Source organism: Triticum dicoccoides, chromosome 1A (genome assembly GCF_002162155.2).
Source record: "Triticum dicoccoides isolate Atlit2015 ecotype Zavitan chromosome 1A, WEW_v2.0, whole genome shotgun sequence".
Classification (NCBI taxonomy): domain Eukaryota; kingdom Viridiplantae; phylum Streptophyta; class Magnoliopsida; order Poales; family Poaceae; genus Triticum; species Triticum dicoccoides.
This window is the reverse complement of record NC_041380.1, coordinates 410,706,996-410,722,882: the sequence shown is the minus strand read 5'-3', so window position 1 is coordinate 410,722,882 and position 15,887 is coordinate 410,706,996. Positions and strand designations below refer to the sequence as shown.

At 46.6% G+C, this 15,887-nt stretch overlaps 1 long non-coding RNA gene across 2 annotated transcripts; it reads left to right on the top strand.

Moving 5' to 3' along the window:
• Nucleotides 1-10,591: 10,591 nt before the first annotated feature.
• Nucleotides 10,592-12,446, top strand: LOC119276377. 2 transcript variants are annotated; one of them, XR_005136570.1, is made up of 3 exons: nt 10,592-11,199; nt 11,289-11,595; nt 12,394-12,446. It is a non-coding gene; the product is annotated as an uncharacterized LOC119276377 (long non-coding RNA). The 2 variants fall into 2 exon arrangements; XR_005136569.1 differs by lacking the exon at nt 12,394-12,446 and having other exon boundaries at nt 11,289-11,760.
• The last annotated feature ends 3,441 nt before the right edge of the window (nt 12,447-15,887 follow it).

The window sequence follows — 15,887 nt, the reverse complement described above, 5'->3', positions numbered from 1 at the left end:
GGGCATGAATTTTGTAAAGATAAAAATGTGAAGCATTGGTAAAAAAATAATCTAATTTCATCACAAAATGGATCGTTCAAGCGCAAGGTAAACTTTTTTAAAAAAGGACGCTTATAGGCGCCGGCGCACCGGCCGAAAGTTTCGGCCAGTCGAGCCCAGGCCGTTGAATGTGAGCCGCGCAGCAGTTGGATCCAGCCAAAAAAAAAAAAGAAATCGCCCCTAGCTTCTTCTTCCTCTAGCAGTTCGGGCTGGATCCGCATGTCTCGGGCGTGCAGGACTTCCACCACTTGGGGCAGATCACGGGCGTGGATTCCGGCACGGAAGCGGCGGCGCTCGGTCGCGGACTGGTTGAGTTCAGTAGAGGCGTCGGTGCGGCTACTTGGACTTTGAACTTGTGGACTCGGATTTGTGACTATCGTCAGGTCCCACGGTAACAGTTAACAGGTAACAGTGTGTCCTTATCATCAAGGTGAACTCAGAGGAATCACCCTCGATAGGTTCACACATGAGGTAAAATGTTAAGGTGAACTTGGAGGAATCACCCTTGATGGGTTCACGCTTGAGGTGCTGCACGACAAAGTCATCATTGGGAGTGATCAACGAGGAATAACCCTCGATAAACCACACCTAATGTGCTACACTACAGAGATATCATCATAAGTGGGATATGAGGCATCACCCTCGGCACTCGATGGTAGCTCTGCAGAGTCCTATAACTAAGAGGGGTGCTGGTGTGTGTTCGACCTCTACACCTCGATCATATGGATCGTATCGCCGACAGTAGAGCATGGCAACAAACACAAGGGTGTGGGGCCTATGATGGATCACTAACCAGTACTCCCTCCGTCCCGAAATTTATGTCATGAGCATAGTGTAATGTAAAATTTGCACAAAAACCCCTTGTATCTTCGAATCTTTTACAAACAAGTTTTTCCGTCTTCCTCCGCTCGACCCAGCTCCCGTGCATCGGGCCAAGGCCGTCGTCGACCAATTCGTCGCTTGCGCCACCCAGGGCCAACTCCTCCGCCGCCCAGTACCTGTGTCACCGGCGCCGTGATCCACTCCCGCCGGGATCCCTTCCGTTGCTGTCGTCCAGGACCTGCGCCACAAAGATCTGATGGATCTCGTCCTCCTCATCCTCCCCCGCGCGCCTGGACCTCAAGCTCATCCTCGTGCTTCTTCTGTGCCGCCAGGCTTGTGCTGCAGCTCCCCTGCTGCCCACCTGAGCGATGGTCACTGGTAATTTCCGCCGCCCATCCCTGCCGCCGGCGCCCACCAGATCGACGGTCCCTGGACCTCCCCCCCCACACACACACACACACGCCTAAGCTTCGGTCGCCTGATCTACTCCTCCACGCCCAGCACCTCCTCCTCCAAGTCCTGGCGCTGCTCCTCCTCTCCACGTACTGGAGCACCTCACTGCTCGCCCAACAGCACATCCTCTACTTCTCACCTGAAGATAAAGAGGAGATCAGTTAAGCAGAGTATCAGCAGCAGGTCAATTGATTAATACAGAGGAGTATCATCTGTAGCAGTAGTATCTATAGGAGCAGTATCTTCTGTAGCAGCAATTGATCGGTATCAGCTGTATAGCAAGATCAAAGATCAAACTTTTTTTACATTAGATCAAAGATCAAACTTGCCCGACACCTCTGCTCTTCAGGTACAACAATTTTATGACATTTTAAAACATGAGCATCATAACATGTTTCAGTTAGGATGACCAATACTGTAAATTTTAGAAACTGAATTAGAACATGTTTTGCAAGATGTAAATATGCACAATACAGTCTGGTCTGTACTTGAAATTAGAATTAGAAAACAAGATTAAAATTAGGAAACACCTATATACTGTCAAGTTATGTCGACGCTCCAGTTGAGGCAGGCAGGGAACCGCACCCATTTTCACTACTACTACAATATGCCATAGCCAATGGACAAAAATGTGACTAATGGGCAACTTTTTGAAATCAAAACAAAAATGGACAGTAAACTAAACTGTAATTTGTTACAGAGATTTGCCTACTGAAAATATAACCGAATGGACAGAAAAATGGGTGAAAAGATAACTGAAGACTAGGCTAAAATGGACAGTAAACTGATAATAACTATTGCCAACAAGAGTAGGAAAATGCAAGCTTCTGAAGTTTGTTACGGAAATTTTCCTACCAAAAAGATAAGTGAATTTTGAGTACTGTACTGACAGTTTATAGTGCCCAGTGTAGGAAAGTTTACTGAATTTTGTGGAATACTCAAAGTGCTTTGAACTAAAAAATCATCTAAGTTCAAAGCCTAACTGATTTGAAAGGCTTATTATCTGGAATCATCAATCGGCATCAATGTGCATTCAAGCTAATTCTTTGAACTTTGATCATCAATCCAAAGAATGCATTTATTTGATTTTTTTTAATTTATTTGTTTGAATTTATTTGAATTATTTAAATTAATATGAATAATTTAGTCAAGGCCTTTGGATTAATTTGAATCTTGTAATTTGGTCTAACTTAGATGATCTTGTCTACTTGGAGTACATAATCTACCGAGTAGTCATGTCCCATTCATGCATTCATGCATCCAGTAGCAACATCTTGCATACATGATTAGGTGTCAAACTTTTAAATACATCAAAGTCTACTGAGTAGTTCTTGTGCTCATCCACTAGCAACATCTTGCATACATGATCAGTAGTCATGTCCCAGATTTTTATTTACACTGAATTTGTAAATCACCAAGAGCTCTACTAGATTCAAACTAGATTTACACTGAATTATTTGACCAGTAGTCATGTGAACTCTCTGAATTTGTAAACACTTCCAGACTTGAGCATTCAGAGTTTGCAATTGCAAAAAAAGTCCCTTGTTCATGAACATTACTGCACTCCTTTCATTCAAGCAGAAAGAAACAAACAAGGTCTGAAGAAGAATGAATCCCTTCTCCATTAATTTTACACACATGATAAGTTCAGGTCACAAAAATCCATGATGTTACATGAACAATTAGAGACAATTAACATGACTACTCACAGAGACAATCACACATGATCAATTAATAGGACTACTCCATGATGTTCCTTACAGCCCCACAATCTGGAGATCAACTAACAGTATATACACACACCACAAAAAGCAGCAGATGGATTGGAATTCTTTCTAGAGTAAAATTAACAGGAGTTGGACCACAAACAACAGCAGATCAATTAAGAGGATTACTCCATGATGCTTCAACAAAAGAGGAGGGATGTGGACGGCTGACCTCCTGCAATTCCTCAATTTCACCACCATCGTCGTCCTGCGGCCAGCTATTGCCGCCAGCCAGGCGGGGCAGCATGGCGGACACGGAGGCACCCTTGTAGTTGTGGCCGCACGCTCCAGGACACGAGGCGCTGGACGCGTTGGTCGGCTTCGACACCCTGGCATACAAAACGCTGCCGAGGACGCCTCTCCAGTGACCCGCGGCAGCTTGTTGTGGTTGACCCTGACCGCGCCGTGCATCACCACCGCCGGCTACCACTCGTCTGGTCCCTCTAGGCAGGAGCCGGTGACCTTTTTCTCCTCATGCTCTCTCCTCTCGACGGTGGCCATGATTTGTGGTGGGGGCAGCGAATCGACGGGCAACAAGTCCCGGATTTGTGAAAGGCGATGGGGAAAAGATTGGAAATTTAAGGATGCGGGAAAGGGGGGCGGTGGAGTTGCGCGGGCGAGCGGTGGAGCTGCGTGGGGTAGAGGTGGATCCGCCCGGGGTTGTGGAGGAGCTGCGCTGCGGCGCGGTGTGCTCGAGCTATGCGACGTCGCCGGCGTCCCGGGGGCTGTGTGGTGGAGCTGAGTAGTGGATGGTGATAGAGCGCTTTGGATCGAGTCGGTTAGATCTTCCGGTGAACCTACCTTCTGGTGGTGCAGATGAACTCGATCCAGCGCCGACCATGGTGGAGTAGGGGCCGGTGATCACTATTAGGAAAAGGCCTACTAATGGCGCACCTAATTTGGCCATTAATGGCGCATTAGTGGTACACCATTAGTAGCACGCCATTAGTATATTTTACTAATGGCGCACCACTGGTGCGCCATTAGTATCTGGTATACTAATGGCGCACCACAGATGCGCCATTAGTATATACAACAGTGCGCCATTAGTATGCCTCCTAGGGGGCCATGTATACCCAGGTGCTTTGGCATACTAATGGCGCACGACAGCAAGATGCGCCATTAGTAACTTCGGCATACTAATGGCGCACTGTTTAATGATGCGCCATTAGTATCCTTTGGCATACTAATGGCGTACTATGATGTGATGCGCCATTAGTATGAATATTAGGTTTTTTTTATTTTTTATTTTTCTGTTTTTTGCACAGGTTACAAAATGTATAATTGGACAAAATATAGACAACACACATCAATAACAGATTCATCGAATACAATAGAAGATTAGTCTCTGAATACAATTCATCATTTTAGTCTCCGAATACAAGTCATCATATTAGTCTCCGAATTGAAAAGACCGAACAAAGATAGAACATTATATTACAAGTCTCGAGACCGCGAGTTTGTCTTCACATTACAAGTCGATATCGATCATCTAAACTACCATCACATAGAAGAGAGCTGCGGTCATCACGATGAGCATCATCACGATGAAACTCGTCTTCATCCGGTTCCTCCAACGCTCCCTCCCCTCTCCCGCTAGATAGCGGGCGTATCTAGATTCGGCCTCGGCCCTAGTGGCGTACCCTTTGTAACTGTTACCGCTGAATCGGTGAATCTGTCTCTGACACTCCTCCCAGTCGTCGTAGACTCCGGGAACCTTACCCTTGTACACGACATACCACGACATCGCTATGCAGTAGCCAAACGAAACGTTAGTACCAATTCACAGACAATACATAAGCAATATATAAGTATGCAACAGAACGATCGGAAGAGAAAAGCAAGACATTAATAGCATCGATTACATCTTAAGTTGAACGACTCTCGAAACCAAAGAGACATACTACAAGTTCATTAAAGTTTAATTACAACATGAGCCAATCGATATTTCAGAACTAGACACAGCATCACTGCTTTCAACTCGACTCAAGGGACCGGAGCGTGGATGAAGCCGCCGTCTATCGTGGGAGTCATGAAAGAACGGGCGTTGTCAGCCTGCATTTGTAGGATTGTGTCGATGTCACTGTTGGACGGTTGATTTCTGAGGTAGAACTGCCCCGCGGTACGAAGGACATCTTGATGGATGATTTCCACAAACTCCGACTGGATGCGAAAGAATTCTTGTCTGATGTCCGCGTCCTGGATTGCCGACACGCTCGCGGCCCAATCTTTGAGTCTACTCGGTAGCAGAAGTTGATGATGGTCCCGTACGATCGCCCGCATGTGATGGATGGCGTAGTAGGCACCCTTCTGACCGCCAGGCGGCTGCTTGACGCAGCAGAACGTCGTATTATGGGAGAACACGTGCTTGCCGTACTTACGAATAGGCCTGGTGAAGGTGCCTCCAGATTTGATGTAGCCGGGGAGAACATCATCAAGAACCTTCTTGACATTTGTGTAGTCTATGTTCGACTGACGGTCCGGGTCGAAATACTCAGCATCTTGTCTTTTTTATCTATCTCCGGATCATTTGCGTCATCTTCTCGCTTCTTCTCCTCCCTATCCGCGTGCCAACGTAGGAGCTTTGCTACCTTAGGGTCCACGAAATACCGCTGCAGACGAGGAGTGATCGGAAAGTACCACACCACTTTTCGAGGAGCTTTCTTCCTCTTCTTGTATCGAGCGACGCCGCACACTGGACATATGGTAGACTCCGCGTGCTCGTCCCGATAAATGATGCAATTGTTCATGCACACATGGTATTTCACGTGCGGTAAATCCAGAGGACACATGATTTTCTTCGCCTCCTCCAAACTGGCCGGGCACTTGTTCCCCTTGGGAAGACGTTCGTGCCAGAATGACATGTTCTCGTCGAAGCATGCGTCGGTCATTTTGTGTTTTACCTTCATCTCCAGAGCCATGAGCGTTACTTTCAGGCGGGTATCCTCGGGCCTGCATCCTTCATACAATGGAGTAACCGCGTCTAACTCAAGTTGATCCATCTTGGCTTTCTCTCGGGCGGCAACTCTTGCGTTATCCGTCTGCTTGAGAAGCAGCTCTTGAATATGAGGGTCCTGCACCCAGCCCATCGATGGTCCAGCGTCGTCTGCTCCGCCGGCATCATCATCTTCATGATCATGCCCGTCGTCTGCTCCGGCATCTTCCTCATCATCATGTCCTGCATCTTCTACATGATGACTGTGTACAGCATCACCGTCGTGATCATCTCCTGGGGATTCTTCGTCTTCTTGCCCGCCCGAGCCGCGATGGTTGTCTTGCTGCCCTTCCTCATTTCTTGCCCGGCCTCCTTGGACGACTCCGTAGTCATCTTCATCACCTTGCCACCGATAGCCATCCATGAAACCACGCAAGAGCAGGTGGTCCCGCACCTGCCCGGATTCCGGGTCCGCAATAAGGCTCTTCAGCTTGCATCTTTGACACGGACATCTTATCTCCGTCTCGTTCTTTTGAAGCATCTCGGCCTTCGCGGACCTCAAAAACCTATTCACGATGCCTTCGATTATCATGCGGACCATGGTCGCCCGCGGGGTAGAGCAAAACGATATTTTAGAACCAAGAAAATTTTTGGCATGACTTTCCCTAAAAATAGGACCAAAAAGAATGCTTAATGCCAAAATTCTCGCTGAAACGGAAATGAATCAACATTCCGGCAAAATATTGGCAACTATCGCATTTTAAATACCGGTACACCTCCAAACACAAACACATATGCAACACCACAAACATATGCAACACCACGAACATACATAGATCTAGCTAGGCCATAAAAAGTGCATGTGCACATTGTTGTAGGGAGAACAACATAAATATAGCTTCCCCCCTTACTTACCTATCAAAACAAGGTAATTTAACCACTTAAATTGAATGAATCTATGGTGGAAATGAGGTGAAAAAGAGGAGGCACCCGAGACAAGGAGGAGGTGGAGAGAATGAAGTGGGGAGAAAGTGAGTGTGGGTAGGAGAGGCTGTCCAAAATATCTTGTTGCTGCCCACTTACTAATGGCGCACCAACTCTAAATGCGCCATTAGTAATCCAGGTTACTAATGGCGCATCTCCTGGTGCTGCGCCATTAGTAGTTTTGCAAAAAAAATACTAATGGTGCACTGTCCCACAGTGCGCCATTACTAGTTTAAACTAGTAATGGCGCACGGTGGAACAGTGCGCCATTAGTAGTTTTGCAAAAAAGGGAATAAAAAATATAATAAAAAAAACAACATTAGTGGCGCACTTTCCGGCAGGTGCGCCATAACTAGTTACAACTAGTAATGACGCACTGTGTTTGGATGCGCCATTAGTATGTTTGGACAGGCGCACTAGTTAAATTTTTTTTGATACTAATGGCGCACCTGGGGCCAGGTGCGCCATTAGTAGTTTCAACTCTAATGGCGTATCAGAAGGTGGTGCACCATTAGTATATACTAATGGCGCACCGCTTGTCTGGTGCGCCATTAGTGTCAATCCCATCTATAGCCCTTTTTCTAGTAGTGGATGGCAGAGAGATGGCGGCGGTGGTGGAGCTTCCCATGAGCGCCACGCTAATCCTAGATCGGAAGGGATTGTCGGTGGGGTTTGTGGCAGCGATTAACCTCGTAAGTTGTGCCCGGCCCCCACCTCTGTTTATATAGCATGGGTCACAGGGGCCCACCAACCATTGTTTGGTTGGGCGCCCCCGATCAGGGCGCGGGTCAAGGGCCCGTTCGACCCGTTGGGTTCGAACGGGATAGAGATCAACCTAACATTCTCCCCCTTGATCTCAACTTTACTTTTTAACTTTATACTTTCTAGTTTATTTGTTTCATCACATATTGGTACATAGAGCATGTTTCATCGTCACAGCTTAATTGCCGTTAGAATCATATAGCTACAACATACGTTATGTTCAGAAGCAAATTCTGTTCCTTTTTGGCCTATCGAGAAATCATAAGGCTTTCCCTTAAACCCATGCCGGCTAAGTGTTCCTTGAACACATTGGGTGGTAAGCCTTTCGTTAGCGGATCCGCAAGCATATCCTTTGTCCTTATATGCTTGAGACTTATAGTTTGATCCTGGATTTTATCTTTCACAACATAATACCTTAACTCTATTGTTTTGGCAGCATTACTCGACTTGTTGTTGTGAGCGTAAAATACTGCGGGTTGGTTGTCGCAGTACATCTTTAGTGGTTTGTGAATACAATCTACCACTTTCAAGTCGGGTACAAATTTCTTTAGCCATATCGCCTGCCCCGTGGCTTCGAAGCATGCTATGAATTCTGCATACATCGTGGTTGATGCAACTATTGACTGTTTGGAGCTTTTCCACGAAATAGCTCCCCCAGCGAGAGTGAAGACGTATCCTGACGTGGATTTTCTATCATCTCTTTCCCCCGTAAAATCTGCGTCTGAATACCCTTTTATCTCTAGGGGATCACTTCTCCTGTATATTAGCATGTAGTCCTTCGTGCCTTGCGCATAACGCAATGCTTTCTTTACCATCTTCCAGTGCTCCACGCCTGGATTCTCTTGATATCTACCGAGTACCCCGGTGATAAAAGATAAGTCAGGGTGAGTGCACAATTGTGCATACTGTAAGCTGCCAACTGCCGAAGCATATGATACTGTTTTCATTTGATCGATCTCGTACTGGTTCTTGGGACATTGGAATTTCCCAAAACTATCGCCCTTGACTATAGGAGCAGGTGTGGCTTTACTCGCATGCATATTATACTTTTAAGAACCTTTTCTAAATATCCTTTCTGCAATAGTCCTAAGACTCCATTGTTCCTATCTCGATGAATTTATATGCCCAAAACATATGATGCTTCACCAAGATCTATTATGTCAAAATTTGAGGATAAGTATTTCTTTGTTTCTTGTAGTAGACTAACATCACTGCTAGCAAGCAGGATATCATCCACATACAAGATTAGCAAAATATATTTCTCATTTTTAAACTTTGCATAAATGCAGTTATCCTCAATATTTTCTTTAAATCCAAAACTTTTAATTGTTTGATTAAACTTTAGATACCACTGTCGAGAGGCTTGTCTTAATCCATAAATGGATTTCTCCAGGCGGCATCCCATATTTTCCTTGCCTTCCACGATAAAACCCTTAGGTTGTTTCATGTAGACATTTTCTTTTAAATCGCCATTTAGAAATGTCGTCTTAACATCCATTTGATGTAACTCTAAATCAAAATGAGCAACTAATGCCATTATGATTCTGAAGGAATCCTTACATGAGACTGGAGAAAATGTCTCATTGTAATATATCCCTTCTCTTTGTGTAAATCCTTTTGCCACGAGTCGTGCTTTATACTTTTCTATATTCCCTTTAGAGTCATACTTAATTTTGTAGACCCATTTACAACCTACTGTTTTGGCTCCTTTAGGAATTTTCTCTAAGTCCCAAACATCTTTGGAACTCATCGATTTCATCTCGTCTTCCATTGCCTTCATCCACTTCGATGAATGAGGGCTTCTCATGGCTTCTTCATATGAGGTGGGATCTTTCCACATATTAACCATTTCTGTGTTATAAACTTTAAAGTCAGTAGAAATAGCTGACTTTCTTGGTCTTGTAGACCTTCTAAGGGCCTCAGTTTCTGGCACATTATGTGCCTCAACTTCTGGCACATTCTGTGCCTCAACTTCTGGCACTTCTTCTAAAATTTGTTGTTGCATCTCCCTTTCATGCTCAACAACGGGTTCAGTCAGCTCCTGACGGACAGGTTCCGGGTCTACTGTAACGCCCCGAGACCGATGCGCCAGCTGTCTTCCAGTTATTCGCTGTTTTGTTGCCGTGTCATTCGCTTGAGTGTTGCATCTTGCCATGTAATCATCCGCATTGCATCTGCATGTTTTCGAAACTTGCATTCGTCCGGGTTTCCCCGGTTCTTTTCGTTGTATGTTTTGAGCCCAGACATACTTGCACGCGCTCGTGGCACGTCCGAAATATTATTTTATAAGTGGCCGGAAAATGTTCTCGGAATAGGTTGAAAGTTGGCATGCGGTCTTATTATAGTGTAGGTAGGCCGTCTGCCAAGTTTCGTCGCATTCGGAGTCCGTTTGACGCCCCAACGAATAACTATAGCGGCACCGCTGCCGGTCTAATGTCGGACGTTTTCGGTCTCCGAAAACTGCTGCCGGGCCCTCTCTCTCTCTTCTCTCCTCTCAGCCTCGCCACAGCCCACCTAGTCCATCCACCTACCCCTCTTCGCTTCCGGAGCCGTCCGATGCGATCGCACGGTCCGAAAACCCTCTCTGCACAGTGCATCGACCCCCTCGCGCGTCCGAAAACTTCCCCGAACCCGACCCGGACAGTCGTCACCGATGGGTCCGGATCATCCCCTAACATCTATAAACCATCTCCGTTTTGTTATTTGGACTTCCAAACCTATTTATTCTCGACCGTCCAATTTCAATCGGAGGGTCCAAACCTACTCCTTTTTATCCCTATAAATAGGCCACCTCTTTTCAAATCAGACCAAAACCTAATTTCTAGGGATCCACCCCCTGCCCCTCCGCCGCGGCCGCCCCGTCTCATCATCCACATCGGGATCTACATCCACCAACACATCGCCTCCACCTTCTCCTCGATTCATCGCAGCAGCCAACCACCACCCTCCGCCCGAGACCCTGGCCGTCGCTCCCAAGCTCCTCTGCCTGCGCTCACTCCGCAGCCGCCCGAGGACGCGCCTCCTCGTCCCTGCACAGCCCGCGAGGCACCGGCCTCCTCAGCTCCTCCGGCCCTGTAGAAACCTTGCCGGAGCAGCGAATCAGGCAGTGCCTTCTTCCTTCCCTCTCGTTCTCCTGTATCCTCCCGTAGCTCTCGCTCATGCCGTCTCTCTCGCCCCTTCTTTTCACTGCAGGAAGCTCCATGCCATGGCCTCCCCTGCTCGCCGACCGCATCGCTGCCGTCGCCTTCGTGCCTTGCAGTCCCGGCCTTCCCCGCTGCCTCGCGCCGCTCGCCGGACGAGCAGCTCACCTGAGTCGTCGCGCCGCTCTGCCAGGCCGTGCCCCCGCCACAAGAGCTCGTCCTCCATGGCGACAGAGGCCTCGAGCTCATCGGTACCACCGCCGCCGTGAACGGACCCCGCACCGCATCTGCGACCTCCGTCGGTTCCCTTCTCCCCCCCGCATGCCCGCCGTCTCTCTCTGCTTCCTTCCCCGGTTCCTTCGCTGAATTTCTCTCTCCTTTCTTCAGACAACAGCAGCAGCCGCTGCACCCTCTCGCTGGCGAGCCCAGGGGATGAGCCGCACGCCCATGCGTCCTTCCCCACGCACGGATCCGCCGACGCGCCGTCCTGGGGTTCCGCGCCAACCCGCCGCCGTCTTTCGCGTCGTCGCCGACCTCCCCTGCTTCTGCTTTGAGCAGGAGGATTCGCTCGCAGCGCCGCCCCGCTCCCGTTGACCGCGAGCCTCGTCAGCGCCTCTTGCCTCGCTCGTGGACCGGCCTCCAGGCCGCTGCTGCTTTTCCCCGCTTTGGCCCAGTTAGGCCTCGCAGGCCCAATGTGAGGCACACCCCAGCGCCCCACCTTTTTGTTTTTTTTTCTCCCATTGGGCCGGCCTGTTGTTTCAGCCTGTATAGTTTTTTAGGCTCTGTGAATTTCTGTATTTATCCTGAGTCTGCCAGTTTTGCAGAATAGCCCCTAAACTTTATGCATTTAATAACTTCACAACCATGCATCGGATTAAGACAAACTTTATATGTAAAGTGCTTAGAATTATGTGTAGATTAATAATATGCCACTGTCATGCATGTTAAAAATGTTTAAACTTGTTGTTTGCTTTGTTTAGCTATATCCCATGCTAAAATGTTTTAATTCATAACTAAATAACTGTAGCTCCAAACCTAACATACTTTATATGTAAATAGGGTAGAAAAATACATACATTATCATGGTGTACTTTCTTTGCTTGTTAACAACTCTAAAATATGGTTTAGGGAAGAACATTACCTAATCCATAAATATGCATATGAGGATTTTTCGGAATTGTTGTTGTTGTTTCTGGCCTCATTTAAACTTGACTATATAGTTAGTTTAATTATGCTTCACCTCTTGCCATGTTAATCAACATTTAATATTGTTGGGTACATAAACGAGATCGAACTAAATAATGGAATGTGGTGTTTTGTCAATATGCATCCTTAAGCATATTGAGCTTCACTTAACTTATAGTGTTGTTTGTGCACTTTGCCATGCCATGCATAATTAAACCGGACATGCATCATACTTGGTTGTGCATCATGCTATGTGATGGTTGTTTACTATGTTGCTTGCTTCTTTTCGGGTTGCTTCCCCCGTTAGCTTCGGTTTCGCTCCGGAGTTGTGAGGATCCGTTCGGCTACGTCCATTTGTCTCCTTCATGGACTCGTTCTTCTTCCTTGCGGGATCTCAGGCAAGATGACCATACCCTCGAAATCACTTCTATCTTTGCTTGCTAGTTGTTCGCTCTATTGCTATGCCGCGACACCTACCACTTGCTATATCATGCCTCCCATATTGCCATGTCAAACCTTTAACTCACCTTGTCCTAGCAAACCATTGTTTGGCTATGTTACCACTTTGCTTAGTCCCTCTTATAGCGTTGCTAGTTGCAGGTGAAGATGGTGTTTGTTCCTTATTGGAACATGGTTATTGTTGGGATATCATTATTATATCTTGTTTACTTTAATGCACCTATATACTTGGTAAAGGGTGGAAGGCTCGGCCTTATGCCTGGTGTTTTGTTCCACTCTTGACGCCCTAGTTTCCGTCATACTGGTGTTATGTTCCTTGATTTTGCGTTCCTTACGCGGTTGGGTTATAATGGGAACCCCTTGACAGTTCGCCTTGAATAAAACTCCTCCAGCAAGGTTCAACCTTGGTTTTACATTTGCACTAACAACCTATCACCTTCCCTTGGGTTCTGCAGACTCAAGGGTCATCTTTATTTTAACCCCCCCCCCCCACCCGGGCCAGTGCTTCTCTAAGTGTTGGTCCGACCTGAGCGATGTCCGGCACCCCCTGGGCAACCAGGGTCTATGCCAACCCAACGTCTTGCTCATCTGGTGTGCCCTGAGAACGAGATATGTGCAGCTCCTATCGAGATTTGTCGGCACATTCGGGTGGCTTTGCTGGTCTTGTTTTACCATTATCGAAATGTCTTGTAACCGGGATTCCGAGTCTGATCAGGTCTTCCTGGGAGAAGGAATATCCTTCATTGACCGTGAAAGCTTGTGATGGGCTAAGTTGGGACACCCCTATAGGGTTTTGAACTTTCAAAATCCGTGCCTGCAGTTATGGGCAGATGGGAATTTGTTAATGTCCGGTTGTAGAAAACTTGACACTTAACTTAATTAAAATGCATCAACCGCGTGTGTAGCCGTGATGGTCTCTTTCCGGCAGAGTCCGGAAAGAGAACACGGTCTCGTGTTATGCTTGAACGTAAGTAGTTTTAGGATCAATCCTTGATCTTTGTAGCTTCTCGACCGTGTTTTGCTTCTCTTGTCGCTCATTTGCGTAAGTTAGCCACTATATATGCTAGTGCTTGCTGCAGCTCCACCTCACTACCTTTTCCTACCCATAAGCTTAAATAGTCTTGATCGCGAGGGTGTGAGATTGCTGAGTCCCCATGACTCACAGATTACTTGCAAAACCAGATGCAGGTGCCGATGATACCAGTGCAGGCGACGCAACCCAGCTCAAGTGGGAGCTCGATGAAGATCTTGTTTGTTGTGTCGTTTCGTTCCCAGTTGATCAGTAGTGGAGCCCAGTCGGGGCGATCGGGGACCTAGCATTAGGGGTTGTCTTTCTTTATTTGGTTCCATAGTCGGACCTTGATTGTATTCTGGATGATGTATTGTTATATTTATGCATTGTGTGAAGTGGCGATTGTAAGCCAACTCCTTATCCCTTTCATATTCAGTACATGGGATGTGTAAAGATTACCCCCACTTGTGACATGCCTACTATACGGTTATGCCTCTAAGTCGTGCTTCGACATGTGGGAGATATAGCCGCATCGTGGGTGTTACAAGTTGGTATCAGAGCCTTCCCCGACTTAGGAGCCCCCTGCTTGATCGAATCGCTGGCGTTGTTGAGTCTAAAAAAATGTTTTGAGTCTTATAGGATTATATATATCGGAGAGTAGGATTCTTTTTACTCCTCAGCCCCTTCGTCGCTCTGGTGAGGCCTCCTGGCGTAGAGTTTTGACTTGTCTCTTCTCAAATTTCACTATTTTTTTTATTTTTATTTTGAGAATCACACGGGTATATTGGAATCATTCCGATGGTTTTGTGACGAGAACATTGTTCTTGGTACCTCCTGACATTTAGGGGTTGTGGCAGTGTCCCGGGGAGTTGAGCTCCAAGGTGTTGTCGTCACAATTTTATCGTTGCAGTTCTGGAATACCTGAGTTCACTTTTTTTAGGATCACGCGGGTATCTTGGAATCGTTCCGATGGTTTTGTGACGAGAACATTGTCTTGGTGCCTCCTGTCAGGGGTTTAGTGGAAGTGTCCCGGGGAGTTGAGCTCCAAGGTGTTGTCGTCATAATTTTATTGTTGCAATTCTGGAATACCTGAGTTTAGTACGCCAACATCGAAAATCTCTTTTATGCAGTTCGTTGGTGAGATAACCTCGACGCCACCCAGTACTGGGGCGGGAGTTCGGGAGTATCGCCATAACTCGTATAACGGATGCTTTTCGAAGGTTGAGGTAGATGATTTCCGAAGGTTTCTTGGTTATGTGTTGAAGGATGGATATAGTTGGATGTAGGATTTGCTAGTTTGGGTGAGATATTATGCTTCCCCAGTATCCCCAACACCTGATTGCATAACCGGAAAGGTTCGGGAGTTTCATAGGTGGGAATTCTAGTAGCTCTTAGGATTTCTTTCCGACAGATGTATGATATGAAATTGGGGTTCGACGTCTAGTGGTCCGCCTATTCACGGTCAGTTTTACAGTGGTCTCGTTGTGTCTTAAAGAGTCCTTGGCTATGCCGACTCGGGGACGCTTCGTATGTCATGTGCACTGCCTTGTACATGATGGTGCTGTACGATCAAGCCCGTGTAGGCCCCACCACGAAAACTTTGGACGAAATCTCTATCATATGTTTGTTCCGGCTTATTCTGCAAGCCAATCCTTTGTTTTGTTTTGAGTTGTGGTATTCGAGTTGCTTCAATGTCAAGTGGTGATTCCATACCTTTTCTAAACGGTGTTCTCATATTCCTATGTGGATACTAATCCTTCTCGATAATCGAGTGTGTCATATCACTCCTTTCAACCGGCGTGTTTCTCTTCAAGTGGATCCGATCATTTCAACATCCGCAAGATCAACTCAAGCTCTCTCAACGGTGTTTGTTTCATCCATCCCAAGTTGTCTTTGTTGTCCCGCCCCCCTCCTTTGTTTCTTCGAGGACTCAGATGTTTTAGTCAAGTATCCTTTTATTTTTTGTGAAGTCTCTCTATCCTTTTCTATCAATATTCTTATCCGGTGATTCTCATGAAGATTCTAACGGAGCTTCTAGTTCGTCATTCTTCATTCTTTTCATCTCCGGTGGTTTCAAGTCAAGTTTTGTTGATCATATTCTTTTTCCTCGTTTCAAATACCTTCTCATACCGGTGCACCTCTTAATCATCCACTCCTCGCTATTCTTTTGTTTCGGAGTGCTGAAGATATCTCGCGGTTGTTATCTCATTCAAGTCATTTAATTCAACTGGTGCAACCTCTCTTTTAAATATTTTCAACGGTGCTTATTTTGAGTGGGCCCTAACCCACAGGTCTTTTCCCAGGATCTTACCTGACTCTTCCAATCTTCC